Here is a 20,545-nt window from a genome sequence, read left to right as displayed (position 1 = left end):
CCAATCTTCTTGCTTCTTATCTGAGATTGGCATTCTTGATTTAATGAAAATCATCAGGTTTAGGCTGTTCAGTAAATACTAAGCTGCCAGGTCACCCAGACGTTTTGCACTGGTCTCCACCAGCCGGGAAGAGGGATAATTATACAGGCTGTTTCTAATTTAATCCACTCAACAAGCTCCTCAGATAGGTATTATTATTAGTCTATGTTTATAAAATGTGTAAACCAAGGCTCAGATAGGATAATTTACCCAAACACACATAGGAAAAATAACCCAAACTTTTTTTTTCTAATTTCAAGATGAGTGTCTAATTTTTGAAAATAAGACTGGAAAAAGATAGGTTCTTTCTTCTTTTCTCTTCTCTATGAATATGTGAAAAAAAAACCCAAATTATTTAACTTACCACTTTTGAGTGTAACATTATCTAAATGCCGTTGAAGAATCACTAGTTCCACAAGAAGTTAATGCATAATAGACAAGAAAGGGAAAAAGAAAAACGAAAACAAAACAAATTTCCAGGTCAAAGCAGTTTGGGTGATGTTGGATTAAATCAAATGAGAAAAACTGATTTACTGTGGGAGTTCTCAGACTCTTGCACATGTAGATCTCCAGAACTATGGTATGAAACACTATAGTACCCAAACTATTCTGGGGAGTTTTAAATAGGAAATCTTTTTTTTTAATGGGAAATCTTTCTGGATTAATATTCCTTTGAAGTTCTACTCTATTACCATTTGGTGAAATTTTCAAATATATTTGACAGATTCTGTACAGAACATTTCGAGATGACATGGAAAAGGGGCAAAATATGGTGAAAATAAGTTTCTGTGTAAGTTACTGTTGTTAATAATAGAGTTCATGCTACGAAAATATAAAAGGAGTGATCCCAGTGAAAACCAGGTGAGAGGTTTCCTGAATCCTGTGCGTGTGTATGCGTATGCATGTGTGTCTAAGGACAAGTTTGTGTGTTTTAGCACAGAGGTATAAGAGCTTTTAATTTTTGCATTATTTATTGTTTTGGTCCATGTTCTTAGAGGAGCATGAAGCATGGTATTAAAAAGGTAATACAAGAATTGTTCTTGAGACATGATCACTCTGAGATGAGAAAAGGTAGAGAGAACAGGTGTAAGTAAAATAAATGAGTGTAAGGGGGAGACCAGAGTAATAATTTCTCAGTAGACAAAGTGGTTATTCATGGCTATGGCAGGAAAACAGCTGTAGTAGGGTTTCCTGGCACTCACTTTTTAAAAATTTTAAACAAAAATTTTTTTTAAAGTTTTAGATTTATAGAAAAGTTATGAAGGTGGTACAGAGAGTCCCCACATGTCCCAGACCCAGATTCCACTATTATTAGCATCTTACACTCGTAGGATACACTTGTCACAATTAGTGAACAAATACTGATACCTTGTTATTAACTAGAGTCCATACTGTATTCAAATTCCCTTAGTTTCTATTTAAAGTCCTTTTTCCTTTGCCAGGATCCCACCCAGGACACCACATTACATTCACCTGTCATATCTCTTTGGGCTCTTCTTGGCTGTGACAGTTCCTCAGACTTTCCTTGTTTTTGATGACTTTGACAGCTTTGAGGAGTCCTAGTCAGGCATTCTGTAGAATATCCCTCAATTGGGATTCCTGTAATGTTTTTCTCATGATTAGTCGGGGGGTTATGGGTTTGGGGGAGGAAAACCTCACCGATAAATTCATTCTCATCACATCATATTTTTAAAGCTGCCAAAGAGATGGTGGCAGAGACTATGTGTTCACCAAAACCTGTTTCTAGTTTTACCTAAGCCCATAGCTAGCCTACATTTCTTAGCCTCCTTTGCTAAGTGAGGTCATGAACCTGGGCTCTAGCTAACAGAACCCCCAAGCTTTAACCACAGAAAACGGCCCATGGATTTCCCATATTATTTCCTCATTCCTCAGCTGCTGGTCTAACGCAAAGGCTTCAGTGGGGGGCTCTGAGACCCTGGGAGATGGCAGAACGGCGAGAATGAAGGGCCCCGGGCCCCTGAGTGACCCCGTGGAGCCCAGCCCCAAGCGGCTTGCAGTGCACTGGGATGGGAGTAAGAAGTTAGCCTTCGTTAAGCCACTGAGGTTTGGGGATTGTTAAGGAACAGAAGTTAACCCTCCCCGAATCGTATAGAGATGACCAGGGTGAAGCTCTATGCTGGTCACAAGACTGAGAAGAATCCATTGTTGAGTAAAACCCCTTCCCCTTTGTCAATCTGGCCAGTCAGGGTGTTTTCGTAAGGAACCGGTCTTACGAGTACCCGTTCCCTCTAACAAGTCCTTGCAGTCTGGAGGACTCCCTGAGACACCAGACCTTGGAAACCGTTGTGACTGGATGCAGACGGCGGGCGGAGGAGGGGTCTGTCCCGAGGGCTCGCCTCCGCCTCCGGGCAGACACACTCTTACTGCCGCACGCAGCCTGGGGGCTTTTTGTGTGGTGAGCTGTTGGCGCCCAGGGAGGAAGCAGGAAAGAGATGGGGGGGGGGATACGTGTAAATGGATTCCTGGGTTAGAAGAGACAAATCTAGAAATAAAGTCACTCTGAATGTGTTTCCCACACGGCGGAGGGTTCACACTGGGTCTGCCATTGTCTCTGGGAGTTCATTGTCTGAAAGGCTCCACCAGGAATGGCCCATGGACAGTCCTGTTACCTCAACTCAGTTGAATAGAAATGGCCTAATGCCAGTGTCACTTGAAGGATGGGAAACTGAAACATCCATTCATTCCTACCAGTTCTCCAAACCTGAGTGACACTAAGAATCATCTGGGGAGCACTTAAAAATCTAGAATTTAGGGCTCTACTTTCAAAGATTCTGACTCACAAGGGCTGGAGTAGGGCCTGGGAATCTACACTTTAGAAACACTACAGGAGGCAGTGATCAGCCAAGTTTGAAAATCTCGGATCACAACCGTTTTCAGTAAAATCATCTATGCTAATTTATTTTGCTGCATCAATCGCTTAGAATTGGCATGTGTACGCACACACACACAGACACACACACAAGCGTGCACACGCCATCAAACCATGCAAAGCAAAAAGCCTCCATTCACGCCACTATCAATTAATCAGTCTTCTTTCTGAGACAAGAGGCTCTTATTTGAGTTCCAGCTCTGATTCATTGTCTGTCTTTTCACTCCTGACTCCTTCAATGACCACCAGACTTCTGGGGAGAAAAAGTCTTCTCAGTGTTAAGGATCCACATCAATATCTCCTGCCTGTAATTGTATCTCTCCTTTAATTAAAAAGTTCTGCTTGCAATAATACTTGTCTTTTCGTTTTAAAAAAAAATTCACAATTCTGGGAATTCCCTGGCAGTCCAGTTGTTAGGATTCGGCGCTTCCACTGCTGGGGTCCCGGGTTCGATCCCTGGTTGGGGAACTAAGATCCTGCTGGCTGCGTGGCATGGCCAAAGATTTTAAAAGAAAATTTTTTTAATTAAAATATCCCCACAATTCTCAGGTATGTTATTGGGAAATGAATAGATTTCCAGCATATGCCATACGTGGGCTAATCTATGCTCTACGTTTTCATTTGGTTATTCCCAATTTCTCCAACCTGCTTCTCTAGGTGCTGTGAATGCTGTGTCAGATCCCTAAGGCATTATGTCTGCCATCTTCCTCCATCTACCAGTAAAAGAAATCTAATGATGAAAACAGAAAGGAAATTCAGAAAGCTAAGTAAAAGTTTTCTTAGGAATCCTGTGTGGCCGTGCAACTCTCCCTAGTTTCATGTTCCCTTGTTTAAAAAAACATCTCTTTAGTCATCAATTCAAACTGATTCCTGGGATTAATGTCAAGTTTGGTAGCTTTTCCCTTCAGGGATTATCACCTCCAGCCTGGCAATCACATCCCCAAGTCCTCTCAGTAGCCTGGAAGAAACTGGAACCCACCAGGAGAGGCTGGGATTCTTTTACAGTTTTCAGATCCCTTTTATCAATACTTATCATGGTTTCCCAGTATGAAAGTAGTGCAAATTGAGGTGCAAGTAAAATGCCCCTTCTCACTTCTTAAATCTGATGTGAGACTGATGGGGCGGCTGTGAATTAATTAATAAAAATATCTAAATTTGATGTTTCTTTTTTAAACAGTAGCTAATATATGTAATGATCAAACTTTTATTAAAGAGTCACTGGACGTTCCACCAGAATATTGGCCATTGCAACTCAATCCATTCACCACATCCTCCACCCCAAACACACACACACACGCACACACGTACTCATATACAGCCACTTATAATTTTTTTGGAAACAATTAGATTCACATGCAGTTGCAAAACTTCACAGAGAGATCCCATGTACCCTTCATCCAGTTTGCCCCACTGTTTTCGTTTTATGTAACCACAGCTCAGTATTAAAACCAGGAAACTGGCATGGGTACAATGTTGTTACACACACTTTAAAAAATATATATTATTATCTGCTTCTCCAGGCAAAGACTCCTTCTCAGAAGCCGCTGACTTTCGCCAAATCAGCATCAAGTCATAACTACCCTCCCGTGTGAACCCAGGTTGGTGGATTCAGTCAAATGTTTTGGTTGTCCTGGAACTGGATTACGGTTCCCCAAATTTAAAAAAATTCCCCAAAGGGAAGAAAAATCATCAAGCTAATTTCACATGGTGTGTGCTCCAGTTATCTGTTGTTGTGTAAGAAACCACCCCCAAAGGGAGTAACTTAACCACATTTATTTTGCTCATAAATCTGCGATTGGGACAGGATTTGGTGGGGACAGTTGATGTCCGCCCATCTGGATGAGTCCGTCTCGGCTGGGAGGCTGGCTGCACCTGACACGGGCCAGGGAAGCGTGAGGGTGGGGCGCGGGGTGGTCCGAAAGCTCCCTCGGCCCCGTGCAAGTTTACTGCCTTGGCTGAGAAAAGTCAGAGAGCTGGGAGCTGGACCCCTGCGCTTCTCGGGCACAGGTCCCTCTGCAGTGTGGTCTCTCCTCAGATGCCTCCAGCACGGCAGCTTCAGGGAGGGTGTACTTCTTTTTTTTTTTTTTTTTTTTTAATTTTTATTGGAGTACAGTTGCTTTACAATGTTGTGTTAGTTTCTGCTGTACAGCAAAGTGAATCAGCTATGCAAATACAAATACCCCCTCTTTTTTAGATCTACTTCCCATTCAGGTCACCACAGAGCATTGAGTAGAGTTCCCTATGCTATACAGTAGGGTCTCATCAGTTACCTCTTTTATACATAGTAGTGTGTATAATATAGGTCAATCCCCATCTCCCAATCCATACCACCCCCCCTTCCCCCCTTGGTATCCATAAGTTTGTTCTCTACATCTGTGTCTCTACCTCTGCTTTGCAAATAAGTTCATCTGTACCACTTTTCTAGACTCCACATATAAGTGATATTATACAATATTTGTTTTTCTCTTTCTGACTTACTTCACTCTGTATGACAGTCTGTAGGTCTGTCCATGTCTCTGCAAAGGAAACTATTTCATTCTTTTTTATGGCCAAGTAGTATTCCATTGTATGTATGTACCACATCTTCTTTACCCATTCCTCTGTTGATGGACACTTAGGTTGCTTCCATGACCTGACTATTGTAAATAGTGCTGCAATGAACATTGGGGTGCATGTCTCTTTTTGAATTATGGTTTTCTCAGGGTATATGCCCAGTAGTGGGATTGCTGAGTCATCTGGCAACTCTATTTTTAGTTTTTAGAGGAACCTCCATACTCTTCTCCATATTGGCTGCACCAATTTACATTCCCACCCACAGTGTAGGAGGGTTCCCTTTTTCAGGGAGGGTGTACTCCTTACATATCAGCCCAGGGTTCCCAAGACATGTGGGAGAGAGGCTGAAAGAGAGAGAGAGAGAGAGAGAGAGAGAAGTTGTAAGCTCTTTATGGCACAGCCTCAGAAGTCATGTACCCTCACATCCATGATATTTTATTCATTGGGGTAGTTACAAAAAGGCACACTTTCAAAGACAGGAGATTTAGACCTCACCTTTTGTTGAAGTGTTGCAGAGTTTTGGAAGAGCATGTGAGACCAGAAATGTCGTTGTGAGAGATTAGGAGGATAAACAAACCAGTGGAAAAAAAAAATCTAAAGATGTTTCTCTTTTTTTTCAAAGCAAATAACCTATGTCATGATCAAAATTTTATTAGGTAGCCCCTTGAAATTCTGTCAGAATATTTGCCTCCCGCCATTAGCTCATAACTACAGCCACAAATACACACACATACATGCACATGCACACACACGTGTACACACATGTACAGACAGACAAAGCTTGATGATTTCAGAACAGATAGAGACCAAGAAACCATGGCATTGAGTGTGCTGAGTCCAGACAAATGATATTTACACACACATCCAAACTTGAAGAGAAAATGTATTTTTTTAGGTTTCAGACACTGTAATAGATATAAAGCAGAAATGAAAACCCGTTGCAAAGTTCTATAAAACAAAAATACATGCATATGTACATCTATGCACACACAGACATCACTTTTTTTTTCTATTACTGTATTTTTATCTCTGTCCTCAGCCAAAGCTTCCTTCTCAGAAGTCGGAACTGACTCACTGGCTGTCCATGAATCCAACATCAAGACACTATTGTTGGGACTCCCCTGGTGGTCCAGTGGTTAAGAATCTACCTTCCAATGCAGGGAACGCAGGTTGGGTCCCTGGTCAGAGAGCTAAGATCCCACATGACATGGGGCAACTAAGCCTGTGCACTCTAAGGCCGGCGCGCCACAACTGGAGAGCCCGTGCTCCGCGACAATGACCTGGCACAGCCGAATAAATAAATAAATATTTTTTCATGTACACTTAAAAAAAAACAAAACATTCTTGTCCCCTGATGTGGACTCAGGCTGGTGGGTTCAGCCTTATTGTCTTTGGCTTGTCTATGAACTGGGCTGTGGCTCCCAGGAGAAGGAACTGAAAGCATCAAACTAATTTCACATGATGTACTAAGAAGAACGCAGTACCTACCACATGAAGGAGTCGAGTGATTACTTTACCAAGCCATCCAGCCCTATGGAGATGACCTGTGATAAATGACTGGTCAGCCAAGGGAGCAGAAATCATGTAGCATTTCCACAGTTTGCAGTGAAATGCCGTTTGTGTTTATCACTGTTATGAAACAGCACAGTCGATTGCACGGGACAAAACTTTCTGCAATCACAGAAGCGACTTTTTAGTTAAAAAAACAAAATCACAGTATAAGATTTTATCGGACGTTCTTTACTGGGATCATCAGTGGTGGCTTGCAGGTGGCCTTAGTGTGCTGACAATCGTGTAATCCTCTTACACAGATATTTACGAGAGTTCTGAATGTGGAAGTACTTAAACAAGGTCGAGCTCTTTTGCCTTTTATTTAGAATTTTCATTGTATATGCTGAGAGTCAAAAAGTACACCCACAGCTTCATCATGATACGTTTCCTGACTTTGCATTCTTTTACTGGATTTTTCTTTCAGTTTCTCTGGATATAAGAGTAGTGTAATTGAACGGACAATCTTCTCACCTAAAACCTACATGAATCTTAGGGTAGCCCTGTGCAGAAAGAAGTGAAGTAATCACAGTATAAATGAGGCATTTGGATAGACTAATGCTTCTTACAAGTCAAGATTATCTAATTTACCACCAAAGGCCCCAGCTAGCTGTCACTTATCATTTTTTGAGCACTTGCCACGGGCAGGTGCCATGCTGACAACTTCAGGTAACATTGCCGCTTGGATAATGACAAATTTCTATGCAGCTGGTATTATTATTCCCATTCTACAGGTCAAGAATCTGCAGCTCCTAAAGACTGAGAAGCTTGAGCAGGGCCACAGACACCTGGAGCCAGGTTGAACGCAGATCCGTCAGACGTGAACCATTGCCCTAAGTCAGGTTAGTGCCCTGCCCTTGACAGAGACTTAAAAACTACACAGAAAGGCAATCAAGAGCTCTCAAGGTTGTGGGAAGAGGCATAGTGAAGTGTGAGCTAATCAAGTCTGGACCCTCCTGAGGAGTATAAGAAAATACTTACGAGTGATGGAAAGTTCACTGGAACTAATGCGGGAGGGTCCCTAGGCCCTGGGGAGAGGCTGGTTCTGAGAAATTTCCACACTTGAGAAGCTGGGGAATCATTATTTTTCCAGCTGAATGGCAGATAACTGCGGTTCTAACTGTCTTTGCCAGTTATTGGTTGACCTGGGGCTGCACTCAAGAAAGACTCAAGAGTGGAGTATGAAGTAAAACAGGGAAAGAACATAAAACATAATTGATGAAAGGAACTGGGTGTAATTCAGGGAAGAGACAGTGGCTCCGAAGTCACATTGTAAAGAAAACAAACAAGCTGATCTGAGGCCGGACACAGCAGGAATTCTCCCACCGATGCATTCCCAGGGACTTCTATTTGTGTGCACAAGTGTACATCGGTGAGTCTGAGTCTCCACGGTTGGATGTAAGTGGGTGGGTCTGCAGCAATTCTTGTAAACTGTCCAAGTTCCATTGGCAAGGGGGTGGGACCACTTACGCTGCTTCCTGTCGCAGGGGATTACAGTCATTCTCTCACCTCTAATTTTATCTTATCTGCTTTGCTCCAAATCTTCTGACACAGCGCTTCTCAAACTTTAACCTGCTTATGAATCATTTGGGAAAGATTGTGAAAGTGCAGAGTCCTCCTTAGTAAGTCTAGGGTGAGGTCAAGTCGCTGTATTTCTCAGAAGCTCCTGGGGGTTATGGATGCCCCTGTGGGGAACTACACTTTGAGTCACGGGGTTCTAAACAATGACATCGTCCTGGCACAGGAGGAGGAGGACGGTGACTGTCTCAAGAAAAGAGCATTTTTCTCTGTCTTCCCACTCTCGTTGGGCCAGTACACACCACTTTCTATAGGTTCTAATTTGCGGCGAAGGCTGAGGAAAGGATTGACAGTAGGTGCCACAGTCCTAGCTTGTTCTCTTCCTAAGGCTGCTTTCTCTCCCATCCTCTCTTTGTCTGATCCCATCTGGATGGCTGGCCTTCCTTCCTCTCCAGAGGGAATTCCACCCAAACAGCTGCTTCCTCCTGTGTCTCAAGCAGTGTTCTTGCAGAAGAGTTAGACTCTAGAGCTTGGAATCGAGCATGCAAAATCAGCTGGCCTAGCCTTCCACCCTCATTAGGGGGATGTCTAAACCATTCAAAGGGAGAGAGATGCCTATTTTCCTCACCCAAACCACCATCTTTTTTTTTTTTTTTTTTCCTTCCTAGCCGTTCATATTTTCAAACATTGGCGTGGGCCTTTGTTCAGCTGGAGACTCGGTCATCAAGTCCACTTTTGGATTAATTTGGTTCCAGTTCAAACAGTCCAACTTCACACATTTATCCCATGATTTCCTAATGCTATTGAATGACACATCGTTTTATTTTTCCCTTTGTTTTTCTCTTTCAACTAATTTATTTAATGGGTCCAAAATGGGGGATTAGACCATAAAAACATGTGGTATCCTAATTGGATTTTGGAAATGTGCAGACACGGCCCTTCAGTGGCTTCGTGTTAGCATCTGGACCAAATAGAAACTTCTGGCCCTTGATTCCAACTTGCCCCCACTTGCTCCACATCGGAGCCCCATCTCATGTGTTCCTTCTCTCCGGGGTCTCTCTGCTCCAGCAAAGCTGGGCTTCTGATTTTTCAAAACCCATTTCTCAATTTCTGCCTCAAGGCCTCTGCCTGAATTAGTCTACAGAGGAGGAGCAAGTTTCTACTTTCCGCTCCCTACACCTTTCGGAAGGGTTTTCAGATTTCAGCTCAAGACTGATGCCTCTATAGGAATATTTCCAAAATCAGCCCCAACCACTCTTCAACCTTCTGTGATCCCGAGTCCACTCCAGTGCCTTCTGATTATTTTGGCAAAATTTGTGTTCCACTCATATATATTTATATGGCTCACTGAGTTCTTAACAGAAGCTAACTGCATGCTTCTTACATGCTGGGTACTAATCTAGGTGCTGGGGTCACAGTGAACAAGCAGGCAACGTTCTTAATGTCGAAGAGTTTACATTCAGCTTTGCAAAGGTGGAGAATGAGCCAAGAACAGATAAAAAACCAATAATTTCAGATGGTGAAGAGAACTTGCTATTGGGTGGCAGAAGTCTGTCGGGCAGGGTTAGGGTTAGGAAGTCACTTTACTTTCGATCTGAGCTCTCTGAATGCACTTTACAAAAACCTTTCACGTACCGAGCAAACACTTGTAGACTCACTTTATTTAGATGTGCACATTCCAGTTTGCATGTGAATAAAGCATGTTGGACCTGGTCTCAAGGGAAGGTTCTTCACGAGGTCATTCATGCCTGGGAAAACGTCACTGAGGAGACTGACCACTGATTTCACTGGTGAGAAAGGGCCATACTGTAGTTTTCAGTGTAGCCCAGAGTTTCACAAACTTTAATTTCCCATTAGTTTTCCAAACTTTAATCAGATTTATCTGGGGTACTTGTTAATACTCTAGATGATTCTAGTGCAATTGACCTTTGGACCACATAATTAAACACTGTGTTATAACAATTTAATTGATAATAAGGACACGGAGATGGATGAATGGATGGGTGGGAGGACAGAAGGAAAGATGGATGCATGGGCGACCCAAAGATTTTTAAGCTGTAAATTGGAAGCTGAATTCAGGTGGCACGTGATACAACATATGTTCATGACTCTACCTTTATCCGTCCTGTGGCTCTATGCCTGCGATTTGGGAAGGTGAGCTCAATTCGGGCTCCTTTCTCTAATTTTCGTGAAGAAAAAGCTTATTCTTTGAGCCCCAAATATTTTAAAAAACTGGTTTAAACAGGGTGCGTGAAATGTAATCTTTCATTCAATTGTCCATCACTTACCATAGAACTTGCATTTTTTTGGAACCACATCCCCCCCCTCCCCCGCCAAACAAGTCACTTTTAAGTCATGTCCAATTTTGCTAGTATAACAAGATATTTAATACCATTGGAATCAGAGGTATCTTCATATTCTAACAAGACCCATAAAGAAACCGTCATGCATTAGGACCGGAAACTACACTTTAGGGTGTCTGAGAGGCAGTAGATGGTCCCACTACCACCAAGCACCATCCTACCAGGCCCTCCCCAGTCTAGAGAAGATGGCTTAGTAAGGGCGATGTGGGAATTGCAGTGCACTGGTACCAGTCTGTTCTCACCCTAACCAAGGGGCTGGAAAGAGTATGTTTCTACTTCTGAAACAAAGTGTGTGTGTGTGGGGGGGGCTCCAGAAGAGTCATTTATAATGACTGGGGTACTTGCAGTAAAGGGAAATCGGCATTTCATTCTTTTACTGGAGGCCTTCTGAACCTCCAAAGGTGTCAGACCCTCCCTTAGGATGTTTCCATTGAAAAGTGGCTGCCAGAGCTCTTGGGGGAGCTTGAGGTGTAGCCCTGAGGGGTGGCAAAGCATGTAGGAATATGCAATCTGTGACCCTCTTTTAAAAATATTTGTAAAGATTTTTTTTGGATGTGGACCATTTTTTTTCAAAGTGTTTATTGAATTTGTTACAATATTGTTTCTGCTTTATGTTTTGGCTTCTTGGCTGCCAGCCATGTGGGATCCCAGCTCCCTGACCAGATATTCAACCAGCAACGCCCCACAACATTGGAAGGTGAAGTCCTAACCACTGGACCACCAGGGAAGTCCCTGACCTTCTTTCAGCCTAGAAATTTCTGAAGACGTGAGTATCAGAACTTGGAGGAACTGTGGTGGAAATACCTGGGGAGGGCAGGATGATCCCCAGCCAACCTAGTCTTCTTCCACTGTTGGATGATGTGAAAGAAGACCCCTGCCTTTCATTGGCTCCACCTGAGGGAGCCCAGAGATTAGCGGAGGTGCTGGGTGCAGGCACCATGGGATTCCTTCAAGAGTCACCAAGTCAAGACCTGGGATGGAGGGCTAATGGCAGACATGGCTGAATTGGGGAGGGTGGGGGGAAGCTTAAAAGCCCACAGATTCCACCTGTGGGGAAACCACTAGTAGTAGATAGAACCAGGAAGAATCAGAACAATGTCCAGAGGTACCTCCCTCCCAAGAGTGAGTGGACATTTAAGGAAGGAGTCTTGAGTCCCCTAGCCCTGCTTCAGGCCCCCAAGCATCTAGGTCTAGAGGAAGAGGACAGCATTGATCCAGAGCCAGATCTTGCCCCCATCCTCCTCCTAAACAGTCAGAGTCGCAGCTCTAGCTGTAAATTGGATATGCAATTAAGGGTTTAAATTAAGCCACACTAAGTTTTAATTACCAAATGTGACCAGGAAGTTATGGAATACACCCAAGATTTTGTTAAGGGAGGAGAAAATAGTGGCTTCTACATAGCACAATTGAACACAGAGATTAAAAAAAAAAAAAAAATACATACGGCTATTTCACTTTTCTTTGGATCTCAGTTGCAATTCCTTCAAGACCCCATTGTCATAGAAGGCTTTATTGAAAGCAATTTTCATGCTCTCATGGTCAAATAATCCAAGAATGTTTATTTCCCCTTTTTTCCCTGACTTTTTGCCTACTTCTGGGATTGCATAATGCACTTTCACTCATTGATCACCCCATATTAAATCTTTCCTTAAAAGTTCAAAGTCAAGTATTTGGTCATTTGCAAGAGAATCTATCTGGCACTGAAGGCTAGGTCTCCAGAGTGAGGGGATTAGAAGACAAGCCACAGCACTGCATCCGGTTCCCTGGGTGATATCCTAAGGCATGCACACAGCAGAAATGATGCTCCAGCCAGACTCAGAGAAAAGCGCGTGAGCCCCCACTCTGAGCTCATGCTTGAGTTGACCTTTTGTTTATATTTAGTCACTCTTGTATATACTTAGCTTTATTCTGGATTAAGGAGGCCTTGATTTGACGTAAAATGCTTTTAGAAAAGTCTTTTCAATGAGGGCAGTCTCCACTGATCAAACCAGACTGTGCAGACTGATTGGTAGGTTAACAGTAAGTCTGGTTAATGGACAACTTGAGACACGAGACCCACCCTTTATTTTTATCTGATGACTGTGTGAAAATCTTTGCTTTATTGTTACCAAAGTTAAAACGGAAAAAAAAATATGTTTGAAAATGAAATCGTACTTGTTTCTATTCTTTAATTTAAAAAATAAATTATGAATCCCTAATTCTAGTATTTTTCCAGATCAAAAAAAAGTATTTTTTTTTCCAGGAGCCTCCCCGAGGCCCCTCTTCTGTGAATTTATGTCAGCTGTCTAACAAACTAATGAAGATGCTTGTTATAATGGATCCCTTCACTTCAGTGGATGATTAGGTAACTTTCAGAAATCATTCCACAATCTTAGAATAGTCATTCTTGAATCAGCCAAGATATTCAGTCAATAAATGCCATTCCATGTGATCATTACTATGACTGCCAAACTGTGCAATCTTAAAAATGTAGGGGGGAAAAAAAAAAAAGCAAGAAGGGTGAATATCCAGGATAAGACCAGGTATTTTGGGGCAGGAGGCTTTCCAGGTAGACTGGTCAGGTTCTACCTAAGCCCATTCCTATCTGGAAGTCTTTATCGTTGTCTTAAGCCTGGAGTCAACAACCATCATCCCCTTGAGAGTCTGAAACCTGAAACAAGCATATTTCTTTAAGCACCTTTGCAAAACTGCTTAATTTTCCATGAGAGCTCATTGCCTTGACCGGCTCCTGGAATTCAAGAAAAGGGTGGAAAGTCGAGTCCAATAAATGAATAACTTGCAGGAACTTCAAACTTCATTATTTCTGATGGCAACCCAACGCGTTTTCCATTGTAAAGAAGGGAGAAAAAAAAAAGGCCAGGTATTTTGTGCTCAAGTAGCTCTTTCTAAGCGAATGAGCGCACGCAGCCCTCTTTACCCTGGTTGAGAGCCTCACATTCTATATCTTGTTGGCTCAGACCCTCTTTGTTTCAAGTCCAGCCCCTGGTTGAGGGTCAGCTAACAAAAGACAGAATGAGGTTCAAATTCTTTAATTAGTTTTGTCAGTGATTCTCTGTGGTTGGCAAATAAAAGAAATACTTTCTGGGAGATCAGGTTCTCACACTGGAACTTTGGATAGGATAAAGCACTTGAAAGGCCAAGATCATTTTCAGCCCATTGTCCTAGCCTGTCTCTGAACTGGGCTTTTGCTAAAGAGCTTTGGAGCCAAAATTTTTATGTCATCCCCAAAATCATGGCCCACAGGTACCAATAAGAATCTCTCTTTCAGATATTAAAGCACAGAGACCTGCCATCTTAGAAGGGCTTCATGAAACAGTGAACTCTGTGAGCCAATTGGGAGAAAAACAGTTTTTGTTGGTGAAGGTTTGTGAACGAGCACAGTCTGGGATACAGATTTCCGGAAATGCTCAGAGGTCGAGTCCTCCAAAGTGAGAGTGCTTACAGCAGGATGAGGGCAGCTCACCAAGGATGCTGAAACTCGCTTAGGAGTCAATGTTGAAGGTGGAGGAAAAAAAAAGGAAAGAAAAACTTTCAAAGAAGCATCTTTGGCATATGACCATGCCCTTTCGTACCAGAAAGTTCTATCCTTTAAACTCGACGTAGGTCCTTCTACGACTGACCACATACCCTGATACAAAGGCAGTCACTAACCTTAAAACTATGCAACTTCATTGATATGGCCGTGTCCCGAGACAGAGACAGAAATTCTTCGTATAGCACCGGATAAAAACAGGATTCCAGTTTTATCTCAAAAATGGGACATTGAAAATTCAGGCAAAACCCACAAAGGAGAAGTGACCATGTCTTTCCGGCTTATGGAGCATGTCTGGAAGGAACCACACCCGCTGCCTCTTCTCTGACTCATTCCCCTCCTCCCTCCTTAGGGAATATCTGCCTCACTTCCTGAGCAGGAAAAGGTTTCATGCGGAGGCACCTATTCTCTGCCCTCTGCGTCGGGGCATGGGGCAGGGAGAAGGTGTCCAATCTTAGGGTGACAAGTCATTTCACAAATGTCTCTCTTGGGCAGCCTGACTTTCCTCTAAAGGCCTCTAACAAACCCAGATCATACATTCAGTTGAGGGGGAAGCATTTGATTTTCCTTTGAACTTGACTCTCCAGAAAAAAAAAAAAAAAAAAAGTAATTCCTTGGCTAAAATAGGGTACAAATGAACTTATCTACAAAACAGAAATAGAGTTACAGATATAGAAAACAAACTTATGCTTAGCAGGGGGTAAGGAGGGGAGGGAAAAATTGGGAGATTGGGATTGACATAAACACACTACTATATATAAAATAGATAAATAATAAGGATCTAGTGTAGAGCACAGGGAACTCTACTCAATACTCTTTGATTACCAATATGGGGAAAGAATCTAAAAAAGAAGAGTGGATATATGTATATGTGTAACTTATTCACTTTGCTGTACACCTGAAACTAACACAACATTATAAATCAACGACACTCCAATAAATTTTTTTAAAAAAAGTAATTCCTTGGGAGTATCACTTCTCTGACTTGAGGCACCAGATGACTCTCAAAACCATCTTGGGACCACATCGTGTTCGCTGAATGAGAAATTCAAACATCAAGACAGAAAACAAGAGCAAAGAGAGAACAGAGAAAGTAGGCACCTGTTTACCACTTTTGGAGCAAACCCTCATCAATACCTGTTTCTCCCACTGGAGATACGTATTTTACGTGACCATCAGGGCTGCGTCCACCGAGGTCACCCACATCATGTCATCCGTAAGTTCCATTCCCAACCTGCCATATCTTGGGAGTTCTCTTCCCAGCGGAAGGAATCAGGCACTTGTTTTCTATTCAGAGGAACAAGGAGATATAGGTGATTTCTTTTGACAAGGGCAATGCACTACACACGTAACTTGTAGAATATTCAACTGCATGGTGACTTTTCTGTGTTATTATCTGCCTCTTAATCCAACACACTGGACAAATGTTCCCAGAGGGCAGAGAAGACAGAACTTGTACTTCACTGATGTGCCCTGACAGCTCTCCTCTTCCGTACCCTGCCTGCTGGGCCTCTGGTTATATCCGCAACGGTTACTTTCTGAACCCAGTGGTATTTGTGACTTTGCCCACGATGTCACCCGTTACTGATGTCTGCACATCAGGCCGGCCTCTTGGCTGCAACAATTACCTCCCTGTGCCCCAGTTCTGCAGCAGGGTTGGAAGTTTTCGTGCTGGGTCTTTTAAATTATTTCTTCTGCCTCCCCTACTTTGGATTGCTCGAAAAAATAGCAACTAACAACAGTAAGGCTGTCTTAAATTTGCCCCAAAGAAATTGCCTGGGACTTTTCAGAGGCCACATTCAATTTATGAATAAATGAAATGGATCTTCTCGACCAGCCATGACAATGAGCACTGGCCTACATATTCAGGGCCTGAAAGAAGTTGAGGCAATGGGCCTAATGAGAAGCAGTCAGCGAATCTAATGAGAATCAGACAGAAGGCCTAATGAGACATTTAACATGCTCTCCGTCTCCCTCCTCTTTTGTTCGGTTTTCATGGGAATCTGTGTTTGGGGAGCTCAGTTGCACTGGCTACAAGCAGATACATATGGCCCTAGTGGGGTGATGCAGGAAACAGTAGAAAGGCATGGAGATGGCCAGGGATGGGGGGAGGGTGAACTTGGAAAATATACCCCCAGGCCATGATAATGTGGCAGGGCGGGGCGCGGGGGGGGGGGGGGGGGAGGGGGAGGGAGGGGGTTTAGCTGTTTGTTTTACTTATATTTTAATTGTATCTATGCCTTTTCCAGAATACCATACATAGAGTCATTGAGCTATTGGTGATGATACAGTAAACAGGCAGAGATTACAATCTCATTACATCACTGCTTAGAGAGAAATAAAGAGGAAAAGTGTGCAGGGCTGTTTCTGCAGCTGACTGTCGCCATTCAGAGAACAACGACTGGAATGTAGGTGCTGCACAAAGCTGGATGCCCGGAATAGAGTCCTGATGAGGCAACGTTCCTTGGAACACTAGGTATTTTCATTTGTTGACCTTGGATGGAAGTGGCAGCTAGAGAAATAGCAGGAGCACAGACCTTCCTGAGTTACAGCTCTGTGTGTCAGTTACCTGTGCTGGCAGTATGCAAAGGAAATACATATGTGTCCGAGCCACCGTCTGAAATGTTGTCTGACCCATGCATCTATCGTTTTTGTAGTATAGCTTGGCTTTGAGAGAGTAGGCAAGATTTCTGTCTCATTATTTAGCTTGCAAGCCCAAGAAATTTGCACTGGTCCTTGTTGCCTGCCTATCCCATAACAGTCTCTGTGGATACACATACTCTTTGTTTTATTTGCTTGCCCCAGTACATGATTGAAATGCAACTCTATCCCTCTCTCTAGCCATCTATTTATTTATTTATGACAACTCTTCTTTTGGTTGTCAAGGTTTAACTTCCACTGGCCCACCTATATCTTGAGTTAAGGATCTGAAGGTAAATGAAACAGTCTTGTTCTTTGGTGGCGCCACCTAGTGGCCTCACATGGCAACACAGTCTCAGCAGTTAAATGACTAAGGATTTAGAGATCAGATTATCACCTGGCTTAGTCGGGCGTGGACAGCAGATGTGCACCAGCATTTATACGTGCCAGGCTCAGAATTCACATATTTCAGCTTTTTAAAACTTTACAAAAATTCTATGGAGTAGATAGATATTATTCTTGAAATGAGGGTGTTCATATTACCTAAAATTTCCTATGGGCTGTGCTAGATGCACAGATAGACTGTGCTAGATGCTTTACATAACATTGCCTTGTTTTTCCTAATAATGATATTATGAGGTGTGAATTATGTGGTCTTTTGAGTCTAATTGCTTGGATCTGTAATGGGCTCCAGCCCCTACTTGCTGTGTGACTTTGAACAAATTACTTAACTTCTCTGTACCTATAGTAACAGCGATACAGTAATAGTACATATCTCATAAAGTAAGCACTTGTAAAGTGTTTTAAAGTGTCTGACACATAGTAAGCATTCAATATATACCAGCTAGTACTTTAATAATAGCAGCCACAGCTACTGCCTCAGTGCAACTAAACATTGCTGGACAAAAACCCCACTATAATGACTGGTCTCATATATTTCATGTCCATAAATTTCAAATGGACCACACTCAACAGTGCCAGACCATCCTACATGTATTTCCTTTCCGTGTTCACTTTTAAATTCCCCCAAACAACTATTTCCCACCCCTCTATCCTCATGTCATTTATACCGTGACCACTTACTTCCACACTCAGCTGATGAACTTGCCTCATTATTAAGAAAACGATTAGCTAGGAGCTTTGTCATTTCTCCCCAGCCCTATCTGCTGACCTACCTGTTCTCCGCCCTCTGTCTTTGATCAAATGGTAAGGGCTCCAGTCACACACACCTGGATCTCCTGTCTTCTAGTCTTTTCAAAGATTTGGTTCCTGTGTTGCTAAATCGTCACAATCTCTGTTTCTCCTGGATCACTGCCATCAGCATACAAACAAGCAACCTTAAAATAATCCTGCCTTGAGGCTAAACCCCCTCCAGTTAACTCCCATTTTCTGCTCCCTGTTGTTCTAGATACAATGAGGATAAAAAACAGTTCATTCTAAAAAGACCTCTATTTCCACCAAACCCATCAGGCTGCCTCGGTCAAGGTCACCCATGACCTCTATGCCACCAAATCCGTTGGCGGCCGCTCTCTCCTGGCTTTACCTCTCAGCAGAATTTATTGCATCTTCCCTGAGTTGCTGGGACACCAAGCTCGCTCTCCTGCTTTCACTCCCCACTCACCCACCTTCTCAGGGTAACCTTCACGTGTGGATGGGCTCACCTGAGAGCTCCATCCTAGCCCTCTTCTACTCTCTATCTGTATCTCTAACTTAGGAAATTCATCCAGATCCATCACCTTAAATATTGCTTTCATAAAAGCTGCAACAAGATCTCCCAAGTCCTGGCCTTTCCTTGAAACTCCAGATTCAGATACCTCCTCCTGACTTGTCATTTCCATTGGAAATATACTGGTACCTCAAACTGCCACAACAACAATTTTGATGCCATCCACAAACATGGTCCTTGTCCAGTTTTTTTTTTTTTTAATCGTTTGACTTTTGGTCTTTTTTTGTCAGTAAGCAGCATGACTGTTGACCAGTCTGTCATGTCAAAATCCTAGGAACCTCTAGGAGGAGACTTTGATGCTTCTTTTCCTTTCTCAGCCTTAAAAGCGTGCTCTGCTTCGGTCCATGGCTCTCTACATGGACATTTCCCACTAGCAAAACCCAATCATTCCTTAAAGTGTGTCTCCTAACTTACCCTAATCTCATCATCCCACACATTTACAATCTGCTAGCCATGCAGCAGCTACAGACATTATCTGAAAATATATATCGGATCACTTCTATCACTTCTCTCCTTTCAATCTATCTGATGGCTTCCTTTCACATTGTAACTTAGCCCAGATTTCTCACTCTGGCTTTCAAAACACCGTAGAGCAGAGTATCTTTAAGAAAAATGACATGAGGCTTTTCCTTAATTCTGAGAGTTCTCCAGTAACTTTCCAACAAATTCCTTTCTTAACCTAAGTTAGCCAGAGTCTTAGCTGCTTACAGTTGAAGAACTATCATTATATAGCCTGGGACTAGAATTACATCTGGCTCTTCACAGGAAAACGTTTGGGATGTGGATAAATTATGGACCTATCAACCAGATTGTGTACGTGTGTGTGTGTGTGTGTGTGTGTGTGTGTGTGTGATAATGTACACAGGCGCTCACAAACATAGTGATACTTAATAAGAACTTGTTGAATTGCTTTGAATTTGACTTATCATTTCTCTATGAAATCTGCCTTCTCCCGAACCTCAAAAACAAAACAAAACAAAACCCTCCCATCTTGTCCTGGAGAGGACAAGGACTGTCAAATAAAGGCCTTTAGTACGAGACTAGGGGACAAGAGGCACATTGCCGAGGGCCCATGATACTTCTAAGGAGCCCTCAGAAATGTTTTCAATTCTTTTTAATCAGAAGAAAAACATCATATAATAATAATGAATATATAATACTGAATACAACTTGTATTATATTCATCTTTATACTAAAGCAGTCGTAAAATGTAATTTTTAATAATTTTTGTGGAGGAAGGGGTCACTGAGGGCAAATATGCTGGAAAGGCCCCCATGAAGGTCAAACTATAGTCCTGTTCCTGGAAGCCCTGCTCTCTGCAGAAGAGGTTGGGGAAGGGGCTTCGGGATTTCTGGGCCCACTTGAATTTCTCTGATTGGGGAAGGCCAAATGAAACCTAAATGGACACAGAGAAGCAAAAATAGTGGCTTTCCACTACATTTATTTTGTTTTCCTTTAACAGACACTATCTAAAGCTCACTGGATGCAAGACACTATTCTAATTGCTTTGCAGTCACTAAGTCATGTAATCTACTATCTCCTAGGTGAATACGAAGTGAGTATCAAACACCTTTGCTTAACCTCTGCTAGGCTACTTCCTTCTCAAGGTGGATGTTCTTCCAGGGCCAAAAGGAATGTAAACACAGAATTTGTGAACTTGTAACTGCAATGTAGCAGGCATGAAATAGCTGGAAAACAACAACCATAGAACTGTTTTTAAGCTTAAGCTATAGTGT

At 42.6% G+C, this 20,545-nt stretch overlaps 1 protein-coding gene across 4 annotated transcripts in view; it reads right to left on the bottom strand.

Moving 5' to 3' along the window:
• SUGCT (succinyl-CoA:glutarate-CoA transferase) overlaps positions 1 to 20,545 on the bottom strand; it is an 827,778-nt gene that overhangs the window by 29,976 nt on the left and 777,257 nt on the right. The window lies entirely within an intron of this gene.

The sequence above is a fragment of the Kogia breviceps genome, chromosome 9 (assembly GCF_026419965.1).
Source record: "Kogia breviceps isolate mKogBre1 chromosome 9, mKogBre1 haplotype 1, whole genome shotgun sequence".
Lineage (NCBI taxonomy): Eukaryota > Metazoa > Chordata > Mammalia > Artiodactyla > Physeteridae > Kogia > Kogia breviceps.
The sequence above is the reverse complement of the archived record's forward strand: the minus strand, read 5'-3'. Positions and strand labels throughout refer to the sequence as shown.